We start from the raw sequence: 21,969 nt of genomic DNA, 5'->3' as shown, positions 1-21,969 counted from the left end.
AAGAGAGGAGAAACGTTGAAGCCTTTTCTCATGGCCGAAAATGCCTATTGAAATGTACAAAAAATACAAGTTAGCAATAAAATAATTATTACGCGTGTAAAGAGTTTCTCACTAACTTCAGTAAAATGGAAGCATGCTCCCCACCGACAACCTTGATGTGCCCAACCGGTTTGCTTGCTGCCTGAGCACTTGCTCAAAGAAGCTGGCATCAGGTTTATTTCTAGCTCATCCAAGACAAACCCACTCATCATGCTCTACAGTTCAAAGATGAGCTGCCATAGATTTCAGCCTTCTTTATGGACCGTGCCTGTGCATCTGGTCCACAGCACCAGCTTGACCTTGTGTTCATGAAAATATGGTCAAGTCCTCTAGAACACTGTGAGTGTGAGTACTGTATCTGGACTATGGTTTGGCTATGATGTAAACTTAGAGGGTCAGCTAAATATAAGCCTTGCGTGGCAAGTTTAAGAAGGGCTGTTTGCCATGGAGCTTCTTGCCAGCAATTTTATCCACTTGAATTGAAATAGTGTTCACCGGAGTTGGGCACCACCACCCCTCTTTCCTCTCTATGCTTGTTTTTCTGTGGCTCACCAAGGCAGCTTGTCTCTAACATTTATCTGCTGCCCTTTCAATTAGATAGGGACAACAGAGAAGCCTATTTGGACAGACGTCTGTGTCACCTCAAGGCTATGGTTGCCACTGCTGAGGTCATGCCATGAAAGGGAAATGGAGCACTACTGTTTCCCCTGAGTGCTCTGAAACACAAGTGATTACACTGACTGATCTGTCCAAAGGGCCCTGGTTGGTGAGGATCAAAGGAAGCCTGGAGACCACATGGAACTTCTGTTGGCAGTGGACTTGGCCTGTAGAGGCATGAGAGGCTCTGGGAAAAGGAGCAGAAGTACTGCGCCTCTCATTGCCACCCTGATCTTCGTGAGAACACGGGTTCTTTGAGTGAGGAACCTCCTTTGCTTCTAAGCATTCATTGTCACATTCAGATATACGAAGATGAGTGATGAGTTCAAAGACAAATTTTGAGAACTCTGGAATGCTTGGCTTCATTGACCCATAGCCTTATACTGACACAGTCTAAGTAGGCTAGGGTTGAATAAGGTGGGTTACTAAACAGTTGGCCTCTTTGGCCTCAGCATCCTGGTGGGTCTTCCTGGACCCCCATGAAAGTTGGGACCTGGCACAGAAAGGGCAAAAGAACTAATGTCTAATGTAATAAGTGCAATATTATTAGTCACACTTTATACTCACATTTCTTTTGTTTTTGTTGTTTCCATATGTTAGGAAATTATTGTTTTATTTTTTACTCAGAATTTATAGTCACATTTCACAGAAAAATATATTAATTGCATTTTAAATTTCTCAGCACCTAAGAGCAATTTTACCTAAATGCATTAAATGCTGTGAATGTGAAAAAATATGGAAAAATACTGCAAATCACATTGGGATGTAACTAGAGTAAGTCAAATGTTGGACCATTTAGTTTCTAAATTCCTATCCATGGGCCAGTAGTGTGGTTTGGCAGAAACACTAGGCCTTATTCTACCCTACAACAAACATACGCAAATATGTGCTCAGTGCAAGAAAAAAGGCTTAATACGTTTGGTGCTGAATCACAGTGAGTGAGACTGTGCAAATGGCCGAGGTCAACTCCTTACATTCAAGCTGAATGTTGGAAAGAAAAAGAGAAAATAAGGGATTCAAATTGAGTTCCCAGTCTGGAAATATGTCAAATCTGTATCACATGCATACATGCGATATTTTTTTACACGTGACTGAAGTGTACATAGTCTTTACATGACCACAAAAAAATTATTTTGTGTGCTTTATCAAGGTTTTCTAAAAGTCAACATACTGATTTCCTCTTACCGGAGTTTTGTGCATGCTGCCTGTTGCTTTACACGTGGGACAAATGTGCTCAGCATTTTTTAGCAAGGACAATATCCAGTAACAAAGTTATTAATTTAAAAAATGTACACACTTTTATCCAGGAAGCAGTCAGTCTACACAAACTGTAAAGATGAGATGGGTCAGAGCTCCGTTTCTTTTTTGTCTGTTTCCATTGGGTGCATTTCGCAAAGTCTTTTTGAACACCAGCGGAAGTAAATGCTTAGCACTCTCACAAATAACTAATGGAAACTGACATCGCAATGCTTGTTTCCACTAGCTCAGGTCTTTTAATGATCCATGTTTCATGCTGTTGCTAGATGTGATTGTTTTCCAGTTTGTTTCGACAGTGTGCTCTTGGCAAACATTATTGTCACTATGGTTCAAATGTTACCATTAAAGGAGAGAGAAGGTTAGAATGAGTATCAGGGTAAGTTTCCACACTAACTTTCCAGTATCTAACCTGTTGTAACCAGACAGGACAAGAAAAAGCAGCGAGGCTTCATTGGCGTCCTTTTACATAGCTCTATGACATGTTTACCAAAGTGTCGTCAAGGGCCTGCGAACCTGCTGTTGTTCCGACTACAAAGGTGATGATAAAAATAACACTATCCACTTATCCTGTGCCGTGTTTCTGAAACGTGCATCATTTTTATCTGATTCCACTGAAGTAAATGTTTTACCACCGGCCCCTTACTCAATTGGTGAAAATATTTGACATGCCAGTGCCAATTTATGAGGTCCTGGATAGTAAATCGAAGGCCAAATATGGTCTAAATGCCTAAAAAATATGCAAGGGCCTGTCAATAAGCAATGTCTTCCGTGCATACAGTGAAGTTGGTCCAGAAAGCTATTAACAATTCATTGTGCTGCTTGCCGACTGAGGAAATATTGACACTGCTTTCTGAATTCACCAGGAAAAAGACCATTAGTCAAAAGAATAATTTCTGGAAATTAAAATTACACTTGGTCTTATTGAAATCTGTGTGTAGCAGTGTAATGTAGAGTTAGTCCTTTAAGGCTTTCTGAAGTTTATTTTATGGTCCACACTGTGGAGGTCACAGCTCCTCTGTTCTTTATAGAACAAGTCAGTGGTGACATACAATCAACATCATAAACAAATTCCTAGTCATGCTTGGCTGGAGCTTGAGTATTGTCCACAAATGTGCAATAACAATGATTTACACAGACAAAGCATCCGGGCCTGAGGACACAGACGACTTTTTGGCATCCAGACAGATTAGCAATATAGCAATACAGTCTTTTAAAGAGAAGGCAGATTCGTTTTTGCCTTAATTATGAGGAAAACATTTTTATAAAGAATTTACAAATAATTATGCTCCAATAATAGCCACATGACTACTTTGTGCTGAACTGCTTATAAATTGCTGTGAAAATGATTAGCAGTCAGTCTGCTGATCCCCTGCCATGAGCTATATAAGATCTAAAATATTGAAAGGGAACTGGGATAAAGAGCCAACTTGTGTGTCTCCAGGAGGAACTAAACCTGACTCTGAAGGAATGTCCCAGACCATAGAGACTTGTGTGGTGCAGATCAGAACCCAAACGTGCAGACCATTGTGAGGGGATTATTAGTTCCCATGTAGTCCTTATGCCCTCCAGCTACCATTTTTCCTTCTCCACACTCGTCTTTGTGATTGACTCCACTCCCTGGGTCTGCTGAGCTGAGAAAATTAGGTTCTGCTCTTTAAAGATTTGTGTCCATTAACTACATGAGTCAGCGTCTGAGGTGTTGGCGTGATGTGTTGGAAGAATTCGAAAAGCTGAATGTGTTGCTGTGGGGAGTCCCATAAATTTTGCGATGGGTTTTGGTGATGTTGAACTTTTTACATCGCTCTGTCTGACGCGAGGAAGAGGAGAGACGCTCAGTTTGCGCCTGTGCTGTTCTGCACTGGGGTAATGTAACATTGAACCCTTCCCAAACCCTGGGCCTGGTAGCCTATTTATGGTCTCTTTCATGCCTCACCTACTTTCAAAAACATTCCATCATTTGTGCATCATTAAATTTGGTGTAGATGGATGTGAGATTCCTTAGATCACTCTTTCCAGTCTCCCAATCTTGGATGCAATTTTGACACATTTGTGACTGTGTTTATTCTTTGTGGTCATGCAATATGCTAGCAGGCAAATATAAGATCAACAAAATGTGTGGTATTGATGTTTATAGACAGCATCTGCTCAACATATCTGCACATGTTTTCCCAGTATCTTATGTTGAACCTCTACATTCATACATTCGCTTTCCATCTGTTTCGTGATTATCCTAATAGGTTTTCAACCTTTAAGTAATTCCCACTTACTCCTAATATGCCGTGACAAACTCTGAAGCCCCCCGGATTAGCCTTTCAGGCTATCTCATGCAATTCATGAAATGATTTTTTTCCTGCCTGACATTTTTGACATAAATAAATATTAATACTTGCAGACTATTGTAATAATGTTGTCATTTTATGTTTTATTATTGCTTAAATTAAGATTAGGATTCCAAGGCCTACAGGGATTGACATGATCGTATTTTATGTTTGCTTAAGCCTATCCCTACAAATTAGCACAAGCCAGCTCTGCTTTTAATTTGGTGCAGCCATTACCATATGAAAATCTACTTACAAGATACTTAACATTGGAGTAGATCACTTTTTTGGTAAAAATAGCAATAATGCTGCACAGTGATGCAAGTGCCAGTAAACAGACCTTTTGTGTTTGTGTTCAACAAATTGCTGCGCTCAGGTTGGATGGAATAATACTATCAATGGCTTATCACTAACACCTATCAGACCGTAAATTTGATTTAGTAACCAACCTTCTAACTCCTAATAGGAGGTTCAGCAAGTTCTCACCATGTGCTATGATTCATCTAACTGTTGCTGTCACAGTTACGAAATGAATGCAGATGAACAATCATTTTAAGTTCAAATCGATAAGATTTGGCACGAAACATCAGGGGTGGCTGCTGCTGGCTCACGCTTGAACATCCTCTGCTTTCATGCCCACCGTTCCACTCTGACCTTCTTCGTCTGCAGACTTTCTCTATCACTAATTTTCATCAGTCACTCGAATATTTACTACAGCCACTACCTGTCATCTCTCTACCTCATGTTTCGAAGGTAGAATGCTACCTACTGAATCATGCATATGGGCCGATAATGGCCTTGCTTCACTGAATGATGTTCCTTTCAGTCTCACGTGTAAAAAAAGGAAAGTAATGGATTATGCAAAATTCATTATTAAAATTGCATTATTCAGTAAATGTATTTTCTTTAATACAATAGTCAGTGAATAATTTTAAAGCAGACAGATCATTTAAACAATAAATTATATTGGAAAAACACCAAACTTGAATGAACCAATGGAATTTGAGAGCAAAAGAGCAAAATCATGTACATTTATAATATCAATATACAAAATAAACTGCTTGTGACCAAAAAAAAACAACCAAAAATAAGTAAAAAAAACAATTTAAATAAATAACATTTTTAAAATACAGCTGCCAGTAAAGCTATTCCTTTGTGGGTGTAGGTCTTTTATGTTTGGGATGATGTGACTGAGATTCACTATATCCCACATTTATGTGGTCCAGGACCGTTTACAACAAACTGTTTAAAGAACCCATCAGCAGTTAAGTGCTGAAAATTTCTGTGATAGCTCAAGATACAGCATGTCTGCATTGATTGTGACAGTGATTGGCCCAGCAGTGGAATCTGTGGTCAGTCAATTACTGCAGGGAACATTTTCCCCTCTTCCTCTTCATTTTTGTCATTTCTCTAAAACAAGTTTGTGATTTATGATTCCCACAGAATTTTTAAATAAAATGGAACACGTGAAAAAACACGAATCCCACATCCTTTTATTCGTGTGTGTCATTTTTAATGTTTAATATGTCTGTCTGAGCAGTAATGAAGACGGGTGAAGGAAAGCTGTTAAAAAAAGGATGAGCTTTAGAGGATATATGTGTGTCTGTGTATGTGCGCATGCGTGAACATATATTTGCCCATTCAGCTCCCACTTAAAACACATCTGGAAGGGATCAGCTGGAAAGGTTAGAGAAGAAAAATTAAGAAATACTTAAAACGCAATAAAATATTTAAATTGAGCAAGCAGATAGGATGTGCGAACTACACCTCCCTGCACTGTAGGAATGTGGAACAGGAGATTCTGTGGAATGTGTACCCATCGTATTCTCTTCCTGCACTGCTTGTACTCCTTTGCGGTTGTATCTTCCTGCAGAATAAAACCAAAATGCCTTTTACATTTGCTCTGTCGACCCTGGGTTTAATCATTTTTGGCTTTATTTGTTTTTTCTTTTAATCTGAAACAACAACTTAACTTAAACAACTATATGTACATGGGAAATATATGTATATGGGAAATATATGAATTCCCCCAAGAAGCACAGTCATTTTAAATTTTTTTTTTACCACACTGGAAATTGAAACACCACAAAATGTCCATACCTAACTACTAAATAAGAGAAAACACTTATTCAAGAGCTGGCTACAACAGTTTTGTCCAATGAGGAGGAGACATTAGTAGCTGGAGTACAAAATGGACTGACCCACACTGACCACCCAACAGTCTATGTGTGCTAAAGGAAGCTCAGGGTCAAAGGTCTGCATATGTGACATATAAGAATGCTTTTGCAGTCTATTAAATCCATGTTACAGGATATTAAATGTTGTCTTTAGCAACAAAATACTGGTTCCATTTGAGACAGCTGGAATACATTTTGGAGAAACCAAACAGTGTCCTGTATGTTGTTGATGTTTTGTGTGCAAGTGTGGGATTTCAATACTGTCCCAGTTCTCTGCAGACAATTCTTACCTCTCCAAAAATAAGCAGCTACTTTTTCAAAAGGACTTCCAGTGCCTCAGTCTTTCTGACGCTTCAATTCCCCTTAAAATTACCATTCTTAGGTGACTATTTGCATTAGACTTTTCTTTGTTCTTAATTCAACTAAATTATTATAGACAGTGGTGGCATCCTTTGTGAATAATTGTTTCAGAGTTTAATTTCAAACACACAAGATTTGATTTAGAGGAATTTCCAGTGTGTGCCATATCTTTCCTTACACAAACTGATCTTTTGGTTCCTCTACAAATCTTCACTGGCACCACCACTTTCCTTTCCTAAGTAATCAGTTATTTGATCCTCCACAGGGTCTGTCTTTGCTGCGGCATTAAGTTCAATTATTGGGCTGCGAGCAATTTGTAGACAGCTTAACTTACTCTCAAGACCTTTGGGGGAAACAAAATCTTGTCAGATTTTTTTTTGCTCTCTTCTTATTTTTTCTCCCTGTCCTTTCAAACTCACATGCAACTTGTGCAGGTTTAGGAAAGTACTGTACCACTAGGGCGCATATGTTTGCAGTAGACGTGATCAGGTCCGATTTTTGAGCAGTAGGGTGAAATATGGGCTTGTGGATCGTGCCGTTTGCAGCACTTGTTTACTAAATCACTTGCACATTCAGATATCCAACATACAGCTCCTACTGTATTACAGGAAACTAGCACCATAAATGACTTTAGCTACCAAAGATCTTTTGTGTAGGAGACATGTTAATATTAGCATATGGAGGATTTCTTTTTAGTTATTACAAACATACACATAAACACTGATATTTTTAAATGTACAGCTTACAGGCCGTTTCTAAAGTGGAGTAAATAGCGCTTCTTCCCTTAGTGTGACCATCCACTTTATTACAGTTTATCTCAGCCACTTTTCTTCAATTTCTGACAATAGATGTACAAGGAATTGAACAGCATTAAGAAGTAAGAAAACAATAAGGTAATACCCACACTGAGCATGGTTGTACTGTACCTGAGCACAATTGTCCCCTCCTCCCTCCTCCCTCTCCACCTGCCTGGCACTCACATCAGAGGTGTCTCTCTCATGGGAGATGCATGACAGATTATGACAGTACAAGTACAACAATTTGCATGCAATAACTTCTCGGATGATCTAATGATTAAAAGTTTTGGGAAGTAAGAACATCAACAGAGAAACGGTATAATACATTTTGCGCAGGATGTATTTTCAATTTGATCAAAAGAATGAGAAACTGCTCATGTGGTGGGATCAGGTGATAAACCTCATAAATAAAAAATAAATAAATAAATATGTAAATAAACATATATTTATATATTTCATTTTTAACAGAGGGGCCAAACTTGAGAAACTCCTCTTCTTATAATGCACTCCAGGATGCACCCCTACCCCCTTTGACTTCAATAATAGAGACATGGAGGCTTTCTGAGTTTTAACTTAAAAACTGATAAACATTGTAAAAGTAAAATTCATGGAAGAGTTGCTGTATTGGGTTGCAGTAGATATGGAGTTATATACTAGACAGATACATTATAAATATATAATACACATACAGTGTATATGTCTATATATAATAACTCTGTTTTTGTATGTTATACTGTAGTTATTAGGGAGAGGAACAGTTTGTAAAGTCTTTTAAAGCATGAATGCTATAAGTCAATTATTTAGCATCTATCAAAGTCGTGGTTGTACGTGTGATAAATCAGAGGTACAGGTGCCACATATGCCCACATCTTTGTGGCCTCTGAATCTTCATCCTCAGTCTTCTACCTTTTTGCAGTGGGCACAGTTGTTGATATGCAAACTTTAAGGGTGCTTTTATTTCCATTCATGGCAAATTGTGGGATTGGGAATGAAGCTTGTGCATGTGTGTTCATTTTCATAAAACTGAATCGGGCATACGTGCGTCTTTATCTGGTGAAAACACATGCGTATCCATAGTTCCATCTCTGTGCGTACACAGTTTTAGCCATAAAATCGAAACAAAGTTTTACGCATCTGGCCCCAGATGTTTTAAATGTTTAAAGGTGTATTCATTGACCTAAGGCTAAAACAGTTGTTTCAGGTGGTTTCGATTCATCAGCCACACATCTGTTCCTGGCTCCACCAAGAAAAAGGACTTAGCTTACAAAAGTGTGTTTATTTTGGAGCGTGTCCTCTATGTCCTTTCCAATCCTAACAAGTTGTCAAGTATATCCAGCATGCAGGTACATTGTATAGCGCATGATCGCTATTTCAATCATAGAATAAGAAACGTGTTGCCGTATAGATTGCATACTGTAACAATAGGCTACTGTAAATATACGTCTGCTTTCAGAGTTTTCTATTTTGAATTTGAGTGATGTTGCATTTGCAACAAAAAGACCACAATACAATTTTATGGGGTTTTAAGATTGCCGTGTTAAAAAGGCATGTGGGCTATTTGATATAAATAATTCGATGTGAGCATTTCTACACACACAGCAGGAATATGAAACGCTAGTGAAATAACACCATATAGTGAAAACTAACAAGCACAATCAGAAACAGCTGAAAACTGCTGGAATGTCAAATGCTATTCCTCAAGCATGTTGGAACATAAAACTCAGCATAATATCAGTGATGATCAGTGGGCACAGAAAACAAAGAAACTGACAGGAAGGCGAAAATTACTCAACAATAGAGAAGCAATTTAACCCAAATTTAAATTTGCATCCCGAATCTGAGAAAAGCATTTGTGCGAATCACAGATACTCTCAACAAAGCGCAGAGTGCCTAACTTTATGAGTGGGGCCATTTCTATATCACTGTTATTCATTCCTTATCACCACATTATCAACAAAGAGTGACTAAGTGTTTTGTATTATTAACAGCTGAGTTTAGAAACGAAGAAACATTATACTGCTTCCTTCCCTACTTCTGGAGATTTCTGGAGACTTGACATAGAAAGAAATGACAGCTTATGTAATTAGCTGGCATTAAATAAAAACTAACATTCTAATTTGTGGCCATAACTCATGCATGCCTTTATAATTTTATGCAAAAGCATGCTTGATCATTGGCTTTAAATTACTGGACAAATCAAAAATTGATTGAAGATGATTGTTAGAATGAGGGTCATGGATGTGGAAAAAAGAGAATTTGTCAAAGTCAGATGACTGCATCAACAAATGTCTATAGATGATGATGATGAAAAGACTGCATGAAATTGTAGACTTAATGAAAGATAAATCTATTAAATCTATTAAAGACTAAATTTATTCATAATCAGTTCAATGGTTGCTTTGATATGCAAGTCAAGACTTAATGTTAAAAATAACAGTTTATGTCTTAAACAAAAATGTTGCTGCTGAGTTGTTTTTAATACCAGATGAAGATGGAACTAATATGGCTGTGGAAAAAACTACCCACTCCTTAATCATCTCATGTCAGCCTCAACAAACGACCTGAAAGATGACATTCTCCATCACACTGTGCTGTGTGGGCTTTAAAATTGGATTAGGCCAACTTTTTTCTGGGTTCTCCCCTAAAAAACAGCAATTATTTTAGAAGATGCCGATGTAAATTTTAAAAGTCAGAGTTGGAAAAATGATCGGAATAGCTACAGCTAAAGTGGGAACTGAAGACATGTTTAGAGATGAAATGTTTTTTGTTCAAAGACAAATAAAGCTTTCAATCCTGAAGAAAACACCAACAGTATCCTCCCCACAACCACTGCCAGATATTAAATTCTAGGCAATTTAATTTCAATTGATACATATTAGTGATACCTTTTCTATCACAACATAGTGACAATAGGAGAAAAGCAGGAAACATTGAAAAGCTGCAGATGTATTGGTTCCATCTGGATCTTCTCCTATAAAAAAGGTTATTGAGTGTCAATGTTATTTGCAATACGGATGCGTGCTGCTGTGAGTTATCTCTCAATAAATGTATTTTCACATGCAATAAAGTAGTGTCCTATAAAACCAGAGCATGTCTTGACTGGGATTCGGGTAACAATGGACGTGTGATCTTCACTGATGTTGCAGACATTTTGGTGACATGGAATGACTGCTTGATTTGGTCTTTTCTCGAATTAAGTTAAATCACATTCCTTAATCCTCCAGATGTTTTAGGATCCAAATTACAGTTAGGGGAAATATGACTACATCTCCAACTCTCTTGAACTTTAATTTTATTTTAAATTCATTTCACAGCAGCTTATTTACAAATTGCATGTCTCTGCAAATACATTTAGCTTTCTGTTGCATGCACAATGTTTTCCCACATTACCCACAGCCATGACGTCTGTCTTCAATGTTCCCTGAATCCCAGTTCAACCCTAATGATAGCAGCTTTTCAGGCATGGCTCAAAGGACCGTGGCAAGCATCAGACCTCGGGCTTCTGGTTGTTGTTTAAGCTAACACAGTGGTGGAGGTTAGATAACTGATGGCAATTTCTGAAGTCACGCAAGACAACCCCAGTATCTATGTGCTGACATCATCAAGCTGCACCATTGGGGATTTTAAATAAAACTTTACTCCAGCCTTCAGTTGTTTTCTCGTCCGTTGCTGGTCATGCAATCTTGTAACACTGCAGTTCTATACAAATCTCACAAGCTTTTCTCTTCGACGGAAAACCTCTATAAGCCAATTATCCAGCTCTAAACACTGAAACAAAGAATATTTTTGTGGATGTTTCTTATTAAATGTCAGAACTACAGGCGAAATGTGTTGTTTGATAAGTGGCACTGCAGCTTCTACAGCAGCACAAGACTTAATGAGCTTACAACATTTTTCATGGCATTACGCCCATGACATGTTATTATATAGACTTACTGTTTACGCGAATAGTACTCTTTTAGTAGATTGGGTGCCCATATACTGCACCCCCAAAAAAATCAGCAAATAAATAAATAAATATGATTTCTTGTTTTCTTTCGGAGCCTTTACACATTTTTCTCTTTGTATGTTGTAACTTTGCTCGTTCCAGTAACAATTTAAATTTGTTGCTTGGTCTGAATAAATATTCAAGCAAAATGTTACATCTAATAAACATATTCTACATGCTGATTCTATTCACATTGTCCCATAATTAAGGAGCACACATGTGGCCAATGATTCGCTCACGGATTAACAGTTATATGTCGAATACTGATTAAGGATGTGAGTCATGTTTTTTTTTAATCAAAAGCAACAACAACTTTTAATGTATTTAAAAGCTGTACTTTTTTTACTCATAAAATTGGGTAGAAATATTCTGCGTGTCAAAGTAAATGACGCCAGTACTTAAACCCCTTCGTCTAGTACATGTAGACACTTTATGAGCTCCCTTTTCAGTTTCAAGTGTTAATGAACTCATTAGCCTCTGGAATGAGAAAAACACACCAGCCTTATGCAGAGGTTTGGAGGAGACTGAAATGACAGCAAGCTCTTTTACACCACGGAGGACATTACTTGTGATTAACACCCTGGACAGTTCCAGAACATCTGTGGGAGACGTACCACGGTCGAGTGAAACATAAACAATATTGCTCAGAGAGAAGAAGCATGACTGGACCTGTGTAATCCATGCACCATGCAGGGAAAGGGGATGAGAAAGAACAGCAGAGGAGAAGAGGAGTAACAGGAAAAGTTGAGTGGAGAAATTCATAAGGGCAAAGCCAAATCGAGAAGAACTTTATTATCTTCTTTAACTTCTATATATATATATATATATATATATATATATATATATATATATATATATATATATATATATATATATATATATATATATATATATATATATATATATATATATATATATATATATATATATATATATATATATATATATATATATTTGACATATCATTAAAAATCAGGAATTCTATGCATTTTGAAGAATGAAACTGTGATGTTGATGCTTTCCTGCACAACATCTGGATTTTTATTGACAGGAAGAAAATAAATATATTTGGTTATTACAAATCCTTTTCAGCTGCAGGGCTTGTACTCAGCGGAGCGATCGCTTAGGCTAGACTTGATCTGTGTGTGTCTGTGAAATTGGTCAGTTAATTTTGTTTTATCTGGAAACACAATTTTGTCATGACACACCATTTGTGGTACATCAAGAAACAATAGCATTTGGCATTAAGTGCATCCAGCAATTCTCAGTGAATATGCCAATAGTCTGTCATGGGGTTAAAAAATAAATAAAAAATAAAAACATTATTTGTAACATGTTTAAGGAAAAATGGTTCTTGTTCAGCGAGTTATGAAAGTGGTCATTAATACTAAGGAAACTGTTATTGTGATTGTCATGATTTGATGTAAAACAATAGACCGTAAAACTGAAAATTTGTTTTCCTTTTCACCTAACGTATTTTTTATGCAGGCACTGCTGTGTGCTGTGTTTGTTATGTTTTTATTTGTTATGTTTAAATACTATTTTGTGCTGTATTTAATTGCTATTTTAGTGAAAACAGTTATTGTTCACTCCAGTGATCCATTACATGAGCACTCTTGTTGTTTTTGGCCCCATTGCTTGACAATTTTTAGGTAATCTTATCTAGATTTCCTTGGCAGTTTCCAAAAGTTAGAACAAAACCTGCAAACATATTAAGTTTGATAAAGAACATGTGATACGCAAACACTCAACAACAGATGAGTAGAAGGTAATGTCTCTTTTCTCAGTTCAAGTAGATTCACTATCAGCAAAAACATACAAACAGGATCAGCATCAGGCAAACATAACACGGAAAATGAGTGGAACATAATGACTTCGAAAGTAAAAACACAATCCGGCAACTGACTACTGAGAAAAGGGAAGTATTATAGTCCTTTTGATATAGTTATAAATTACAGTGATGCAAATGCTAATCAAGCGGCAGTTCAAATCTAAAACAAAACACCATGTAACAGCTGTGCTGATAATTCTGACTTGTCTGATTATTTACAGCAGATATTGGCACAACTCTAAAAAAAGACAAATTAAGGAAGCAGTGTAGCAAATATACCATTTTATCTCTTTAATTTTTTTGATTTTTATTTTCAGCTGTAGCAAAGATGAGGGAAAACTACTTTATGGTTCTGCCTGCAGCCAACCTTAAACCACATTCATCCAAAGAAAACTGGATCAGATCAGTTTTTTTATTGGACAACTAACAGATATTTGCATTTCTAGTTTGATCCCCAGTAAAATCAGTCAAAACTGAACATGTAGGGAGATTGCATTAACTTTCAGAGGCTTACATTTCACCTTATGTATTTGTTTAATGGGTAGATAGAACTACATTGTAAAGTGGCTGCATGTCACATCAAACCTAATCCATTTACTATCAACACAAAACTCATGTCACATTTTCAAGATCCTCCACTTATATGTGTAAATCATTTCAGATGAGCAGGGATCGAGGTGCTTACATATGCCATATAGATTAAGATTATAAATTCAGACACATGCAAAGTGGAATTTACCTTTATGGAGTCAGGGAAATAAAGGGAGAGAATAAAATAAAATAAACAGTCATTTAAAAGTGACTTAGCGTGTTGTTTCGAGCTGGATACTGGAGGGTATAAAAATGAAAAAAATGATTTAGTGATACGACGCTGTGTGGAATCTCGGCAACAGTCAGCAGCCAACTTGTCGGTTCATGTTTCTTTTTATGATCAATGGGGTAAATGTTAACCAGCGATTATCTCTGCCTTCATGAATTTAATATAAAATCACTGAGAGCTCTTGTTTAATGTTGCACCAACTAATATAGATCATCTTCTTGTGCACCTGCCAGACTACAACTGCAGGTTTATTGCATTGACCTCCATGGCCATGCTCACCTCGAAATACCTCGACCTTGGCTTTGGTTTGTCAGTCAGATAAAGGTGCACCCAGTTATTCTAGCTAAAAATGCTTTGTATTGTACTTTTCTATTATAAATGCAACTGGAAGGCTGGTTATAATATTCCTTTACATCCTGTTACAATATATAAGTAACAAGACCTCCTCAAAGCTGCATTAATTGATGGTTTGGGTTAATCCCAAACGTAACCTGTTTAATTCTGTGAAGACATCGGAATCCTGCAGGTAAAAAGGAGGACGAAAACATAAAATTACAATTTTCCAGGCAACAAGCTTTTGTATTTTCCTTGTAAGACTTTTAAAACTACTAAAACCTTTGATACTTACCAAACACGCTTTAAAAGAATTCCCTACCATTTTTTTTTAGGAAAACAATGAGGCACCACAGGACAGCTGTTTACATCTCTCTAATGTCATAAGCCTGTGAGGAATAAAAAACAGTCCAATTAGCTAGATTCCTTTTTTAAAGAGATCCAGTGTTTTTGATGTAAGTACTTGCTTCTTGATATAAGCACATTATATTGTTTAACAAAAACAAAGCATGTAATAAAGTCAAATATGGGTAACATTTAAAGCATAAGACCCTAACCCTATTTGTGAACCATAACCTCTTGCACATCTGCACACTCATCCATCTACAGCTAAGCCAAGCAGGACAGTTGCAAAAACTACGATGCTAAAATGTGTTTAAATGTGTTTTCAGGTCTTTATTTAATATAAATGTTTCTAAAGTATAACAGGCAAGCCACTCAATAAACAGTACATGCACACAATAGGCTGAATGAGTGATTTGGGAGCATTATAGAATCGTGAAGACAGGAACACGTACAACAGCGTGAAGATACTCAATATTAACCTGAATCTCAATCTGTATTTTCATTTTAGATTTTAATATGTTAATGAATAGTAGTGAAAAGACTGAGTGGTCAAACTCTGAGTTGTCGTCTCTTGTGAATGCTGCAACGTAACAGACAATTCAAATTAGTTATTTTGTATCACGTTGAGAAATGAACACGTACTTTGTGAGTCAGTTATTTAAAAAGAAAGAAGAGAATTTCAACTTAGCATTGCAGATGCCAAATGTGGCCTGCTAAAATGGAGTTTTGAACAAAATTCAACTGTAGCTGACAAGGCTAATATCTATTCATTTTGAATATCTTACTTAGAGCTTAAGCAACATTTCTTGTCCCACAAATAACCTGCACACCGTCTTATCTGGAAAGTTCTCCTCTGAAGGACTACTGTACATGTGCATGGTGAGCCATTTCCGAAAACCAGTCCACTTAACTCTGTTGAGCTTAAACAAGTACATTAGTCAAATTACTTTAGAAAAATCTACTGGACAGTTACAGAGAAAGAAGGTGTACTCATAGGGAATGTAGGGAAGCGGATGCTGCAGTGTGGTTAAGCATCTTGTTAAAGGATGAGCTGAGGATAACTGAGGCTGGGTGCATATCATACAGTCATTAGGACTGCACGTGCACTGGCGATGTTACTCTGGTGATATCACCCTTCTACACCCGTCATTATTAAGGAAAGACAGTGCTGTAAAGGCTGCATCACCTTGTTCAGTGCTCTAAATGCCAAGGGCTTGTTCAACCGCCCTCTGATCAGCTGTGGCATCTCAATCCTTTATATAAAAAAAAATTAATTAAAAAGAAAAAGAAAAAAGAAAGAACAAATCCAAAGATCAACTTTTGCACGGCAGCTTTGAAAATGTTAGTTATCATAAGTTAAGAGTGCAGATATTTGGCCATAAGCTAAAGCATAAAATGTAAGAACAATTCATTCAGAGGAAAAACTTCACTACTGTACTGATCAAATGAATTGCAGAATATTTACTGTGGTTTAGGTAGAGGATTTTAATTGCTTGGAGACTCAATAAAACAAAACAAAACTAATTTCAAAACAAAAACTAAATCAGTTTATTTTTGTTGTGAAACCATATATTTCAGAATACTGCATAGTATTGTATTAGCCTTTAACTGTGAATTTTCAAATCAACATTTCAAAAAGAACCCAGCACATGATTAAGACCCCCCCCCCCCCCCCCCCCCTCTCTAAGCATGCGCATCATGCCCAAAAAACACAATATGGTGAATCACAAGCACTAAATATATTGCGAACCATGGGTGCTGGTAAAAGAAAAACAAATGTCCTCTTACCTCTTCTATTCAGAAAAGGAAAATGTTCCAAATGTCAAATTTCACCACCAAAACCAGTTCAGAAAGGGTTTGAATTGAGACTGCCCAGTGCACATGCCCAGTCACTCTTCTTCTTTTTCAAGGTTGTATAACAGCTGGCATTTCATTACTGCCACTTGCTGGATGTGAGAAGCATCTCACCTCTTACTGAATGACCTCAGTGGTTTGTGGTTAGTCAGTGTGTTATAACGTTGTACAGACAAAGTGAGACATAGCGTATCAGAAAAATGATCATTTTAATTAAAAAATGAATCAAAATTGAAAAATAACGTGGATGACACCCCTACTTCTTTTTCCTCTGTGTCGCATTGGTCAAAATGTCAGTAAGACATTTTTCTGACCACATGGCAAATAGAAATCCACTATTCACTCTCCTTTTAACTGTTTTTACCCTTAAAATAGTATTAATTGCTTTTTCTATTTTATACTTCAAGCATGTAATGTACAGTTTAGTCCACCCAAACAAACTGTGGGCTGGGTTTTATTAAGAAAGACAACAGCTGACATGTTATCCAACCTGGTAAATCTGTATTTAAGATGATGTATTTTTACTGCAATACTTGAATGCATTCATGCAGTAGTTTTTGTGCAACTTGTCCGGAACATTTTTCGGTTTGTTTTCTGTTACTCGTCGGTGCGCGAGTATGGAGCGAATCCTACAGAGGATGAGAAACTCTGCCACTAAAAATGAAGAACTGAGAGACATTGATGAAAGGCAACCTCACTGCATGTTGCAGAAAGAGGCTGGTTATGATCGAAACCTTTTATAACTAAAAGTCTATAAATTTCACTGCAGCATGAACAAGGACACTCCAGTTTTATGAAGTTTAAACAGAGTGTTTGCAATGTCTAAGTCCCACATCTGGAGGCTTCAGACATCTGCTGCAGCCTCGTACATTACGGACTTCTTTTGCTTTCTGGCTCAGGGATGTTATGCCTCAAATTTTCATGACATGACTCTGTCTCTCACCTGTTCTGAGCTAACTTTGGCTAATCTCCTGAAAGTAAAACTTTATCTTTACCGTAATTCAAATCGTACGGAGTAGAGATCAAATTGCAGATGAGTATTTAGAATGCTTTGTAGTGAGTAAATTTAATTTGTTTACTTTGGGGCTTTTCTCTCAGTTGAAATCTTAGAACATGCAGCTCACCTGGTTTAAATTGTCTGAGAATAACTCCAAAGGTTTACTGTATATATCTGCCAAGAGGAGGGGGTATTTCAAATAAAAGAATACAAATTTTATATAAAGGCCTAATTCTTTCTAAATGTATTTTTTCCTAAATTTAAATCTTTCAAACACTGAAAGCTTTAAATACAGTGAGAAGAACTGAACCTATTTTTAATGTGCACCCTATGAAAATGATATCCCTTCAAAGTTTTAATTATAAAAATGGAAATGGCTTGGAATTAATTTTTTAAGATTTATTTCAGTATACAATATATAGCCTTTGCTGTAAAGAGCGACGGGATTCTACATCCTTTAAAAAAAACAACGACAACAACACATGTCTTGCGTGTAGAAAAATAAGGTGATATTCCGGTTGTTCATTTGAAGACCAATATGGCAAACACATGTTGGCAACAGTTAACTCCCTGGGCACGTTGTTTCAAATGTGATCAATCTTTATTTTCAAGTAGTGGGAAGAGTTTCAAAGAAACAGCTTCCCATAACATTTGAGCTACACATACATCTCTTATTTACTTCACAGGATGTCTTTTATTTAAATGTTCTCAATCATAGTGTTGATGTTGAATAAATTGATCTGATGATTAGCTAAATAAAATTGATTTAATAAATAACATGATGTTTAGGACCACTCAGAAATGTATCGCAGGTCCAAAAATTGAAGCTTTGCCTTTTCTTAGTAAACATGGCCTTGATTGTTATTAGAATATACACTAAGGTGGAAATACAGAATTATTTTGTAACTAAAACTCAACTATACATAATATATAGGTATGTGGGCAAATCTAAAATATTACTGTGGCATGTTTTACCAGTTTAAAGATTATGTAAAAATGTCTTTATACAATCACTTGGCCACTTAATAAATCAGCAACACATCGTGAAAATACAAGAATTGCATTTAACACATCAATGTTTTTTTTCTTATTATTTTCTTCCTTTCTATTCAGTAATATAACTGTTAGCTATAAATTCTGAGGGATGCCTTTATTATTGCTTAAATACGTCTCGTGCTGGTTGTGTTGTGAATGTGAACAATTCTGTCAATGACTAAGAGTTTTCTTTTTTCTGTTAAATTGTATCTATCCAGCAAACTACAGTGGAGAATGTAATGAATCATTACAATTACAAAAGCAAGATGCTTTCTCTGAAGAGCTTCTGTTCTAACTAGTTTTGATGCACATTCATAAACTCTGCACAAGTACCAGCTGAGGATAAATGACCAACACGGTCTATTTGCATGACTTTCAGCATGACTCTACAATATGAATAGAATAGAATGTGTTTATGTTTTTGGCCATTCTAAGTGTGAAGGCAACAAACCATATGCTAACAGAATGCATGCTCTATACACATATCGTACGCATTTACAGTTGATCTCAACATTCCTGAAGATGAATGACCTGTTTGTGCTCTCCAGCTGTTCATAGATCGAATCTAAGTTTATAACATGTCATCTATCATCGGCATGGCAGGTATGCCGTGTGTTTGGCCAGGGTGGATTATTGTGTCTGCACTTCGCAAGGACGAAGTAAACAAGACGACTGGTGATGCAATAAACAACAGGCAACAACAGCTCAGGAGATGCCTTTTGTTTACCTATAGAGTTACAGTAAAGTTGCATAGCAGTGATTATCCCTCTAATTTTGAAACGAAAGTTTTCTGTCTTCTGCTGTATGTCAAACACAGCGATTTCTGACATTATTTTAGTACTTCTGACAGTCCAATAAAGTGGTGATGTTATCCTGGAAACAGCGACAGAAAAACAAACTACTGATCCAATTTTTTTCTTCTTTTCTCAAGCTGTATATGTTGTTTGAATGTTAGACTATTTTTAACCCTTTTCTTATAAAACATTTTTTTTCTCTCTTGCTGATATAATATGTATAATATGAATAAACTAGCCTATTAATAAAGCGGCTGACTTGATCTGTTATTTCTTGCATGTTTTGCTTTAAAAGAAATATCAATATTTAACCGTCTGCTGTGACAAACATCTGCTGACTAACTGGTTTATCTCAGTCAAAAATGCAATTTTACTGTCCAATAAGCACCTAGTTAGACATTCAACATCACATAAACATAGGCTGCGGTGGAACTATTTGCTTTGTGAAAAATGTGTAGAGCAAAACTGACTTTGCGTCTGGGCCTGCTCCTCTTCTTTCATCCATTTACATCAAATGTACATTAGCTGAGAGCTGTAAGAGTTACATCCAAAATTGTGTCTATTTTTTTGATTCTTAAAAAAAGAAAACACCACTCCAGTGTTAGATTTTAATTTTACCCAGACTGTCATTTTGATGAAGTAGGGCAGCTGGCGACTGTGGGTACTGCTTGTATAATAATGCAGCACATTTGATTTCGATTTAAAGCTGCCGACAGGATGAAATGCTGGTGAAAGACTCAGCTTTGATAATAAATATTACATTGGAAAGTGCACACAGTACCTTCCTCATACTTTTGAGTTTCCTAAGAATTGAATTTTGCTTTGTATATTTGCTGTATATTTCTGTTGATATTTTGTTCAGAGTCTTTAATTCTATCATGATCAAAACCACGTTCAATAACTTTCTCCCGCAAAGAAAAGACTTATCTCAAGCATCTCAAGATAGGTCATTAAAGCGTAGTGTATGTGTGTATGATAACTGAGATACAGTGTGTACTCTGGACACAATAGCCTGGAGCCATGAGGATTTCTGCACAGATGACTGGAGAGATAATTGACTTTGGAGCAAACCCCAACTGTGGTTTTGTCAGGCAGTCGAAAGGGAACTCAGTGTGGTAAAGAGCTGCTGGATGAGGAGCCTGTGACATGTTACAGCACGGTATGGGACACATACAAAATATGCAAAAATCCTGTTTAACTCAGCCGCACACTTCTAACACATTCTGCAGAAAGAACCTATTGAGACTCAAACCCTTGTGCCAATTGCATTCTAATAACCTCCATTATTAACCGGGAGTTTTTTTTTTCATCTCTACTGCTTCAACTAGGTTTATATAATTGTGACCCTTAAATTTAGTCCAGAAACCATTTTGACATTAAGCTACCTAGCACATTGTCCCTCCTGAAAAGAGCAAACATAAAGTTAAAAAGACTGAAAACCAACTGATTGAAATGAAAGTCAAGGTCCTCTGTGCTCTTGAGGCAGTCTGCATTTTAGAAGAAAATGTAAAAGTCTGAAAAGTATGAAATATGCATCATTATCTTTCCCCTTCATCTTTGAGAAAGACAAGATGATCTTTTGCAATCCTTTTGGAGATTTGTTTTCCCATGTGTGAGACAAGATGTGAAATCTAAACCTGTCATGTACATTTTACAAACTGTGTTGCGTGTAGTTTAAACCATGACTGATTGCACTGCCGTTAAATTCTGCTCTTTTTGATTCATATTTTTTTGGGACAGTAGTGTTATTTTCATTTTTGGATGATGGATATGATGAAGGTCTGTATATCTTTTTCTGACATTCTCACTGTTCTGCACAGTCACAATGTTGGAGTCATAAACCTATCATTAATCATCATTAATCCCCAGGTCTCTCTTTAAACTGGCTGCTCTGCAGTCTACCCTGGAGGTATTACATTGCCCATAACTACACTTGGCTTTTAGGGTACGACAGAAATTATGACCTTAATAAAGTCTGCTGTGCGATATTTGCATGCATAAGCATCTTACAACTAATACGAAAAGACTGTCTGGCTCTGTTTTAGGGCTCTCCTGGGTCGGCTCTTTGGCAGTCAGTGGATGTCTTCATGACTTAATGGTCTATCAAAGTGATTCAAAAATGCTTTAAGAATAAAGTCCAACTGGCCACTTAAGAAGTGCTACTTGTCAGTTACCTTCCCAGTGTGGGGAGATTTCTTCTGATGCTCCAATGGGAGGTTTTGCATTCATCACTTTAAAAACAAATAATAATTACAAGAAAAAACTATTAGCTGCATGCAGGGCTAAGCACACAACATAACATGATTATATTGATCTGAAGATTTCCATATGATCTTCTTTAAATGTGTGAATCAAAGTAATTCCCTA

Source organism: Channa argus, chromosome 7 (assembly GCF_033026475.1).
Source record: "Channa argus isolate prfri chromosome 7, Channa argus male v1.0, whole genome shotgun sequence".
NCBI lineage: Eukaryota > Metazoa > Chordata > Actinopteri > Anabantiformes > Channidae > Channa > Channa argus.
The sequence above is the reverse complement of the archived record's forward strand: the minus strand, read 5'-3'. Positions refer to the sequence as shown.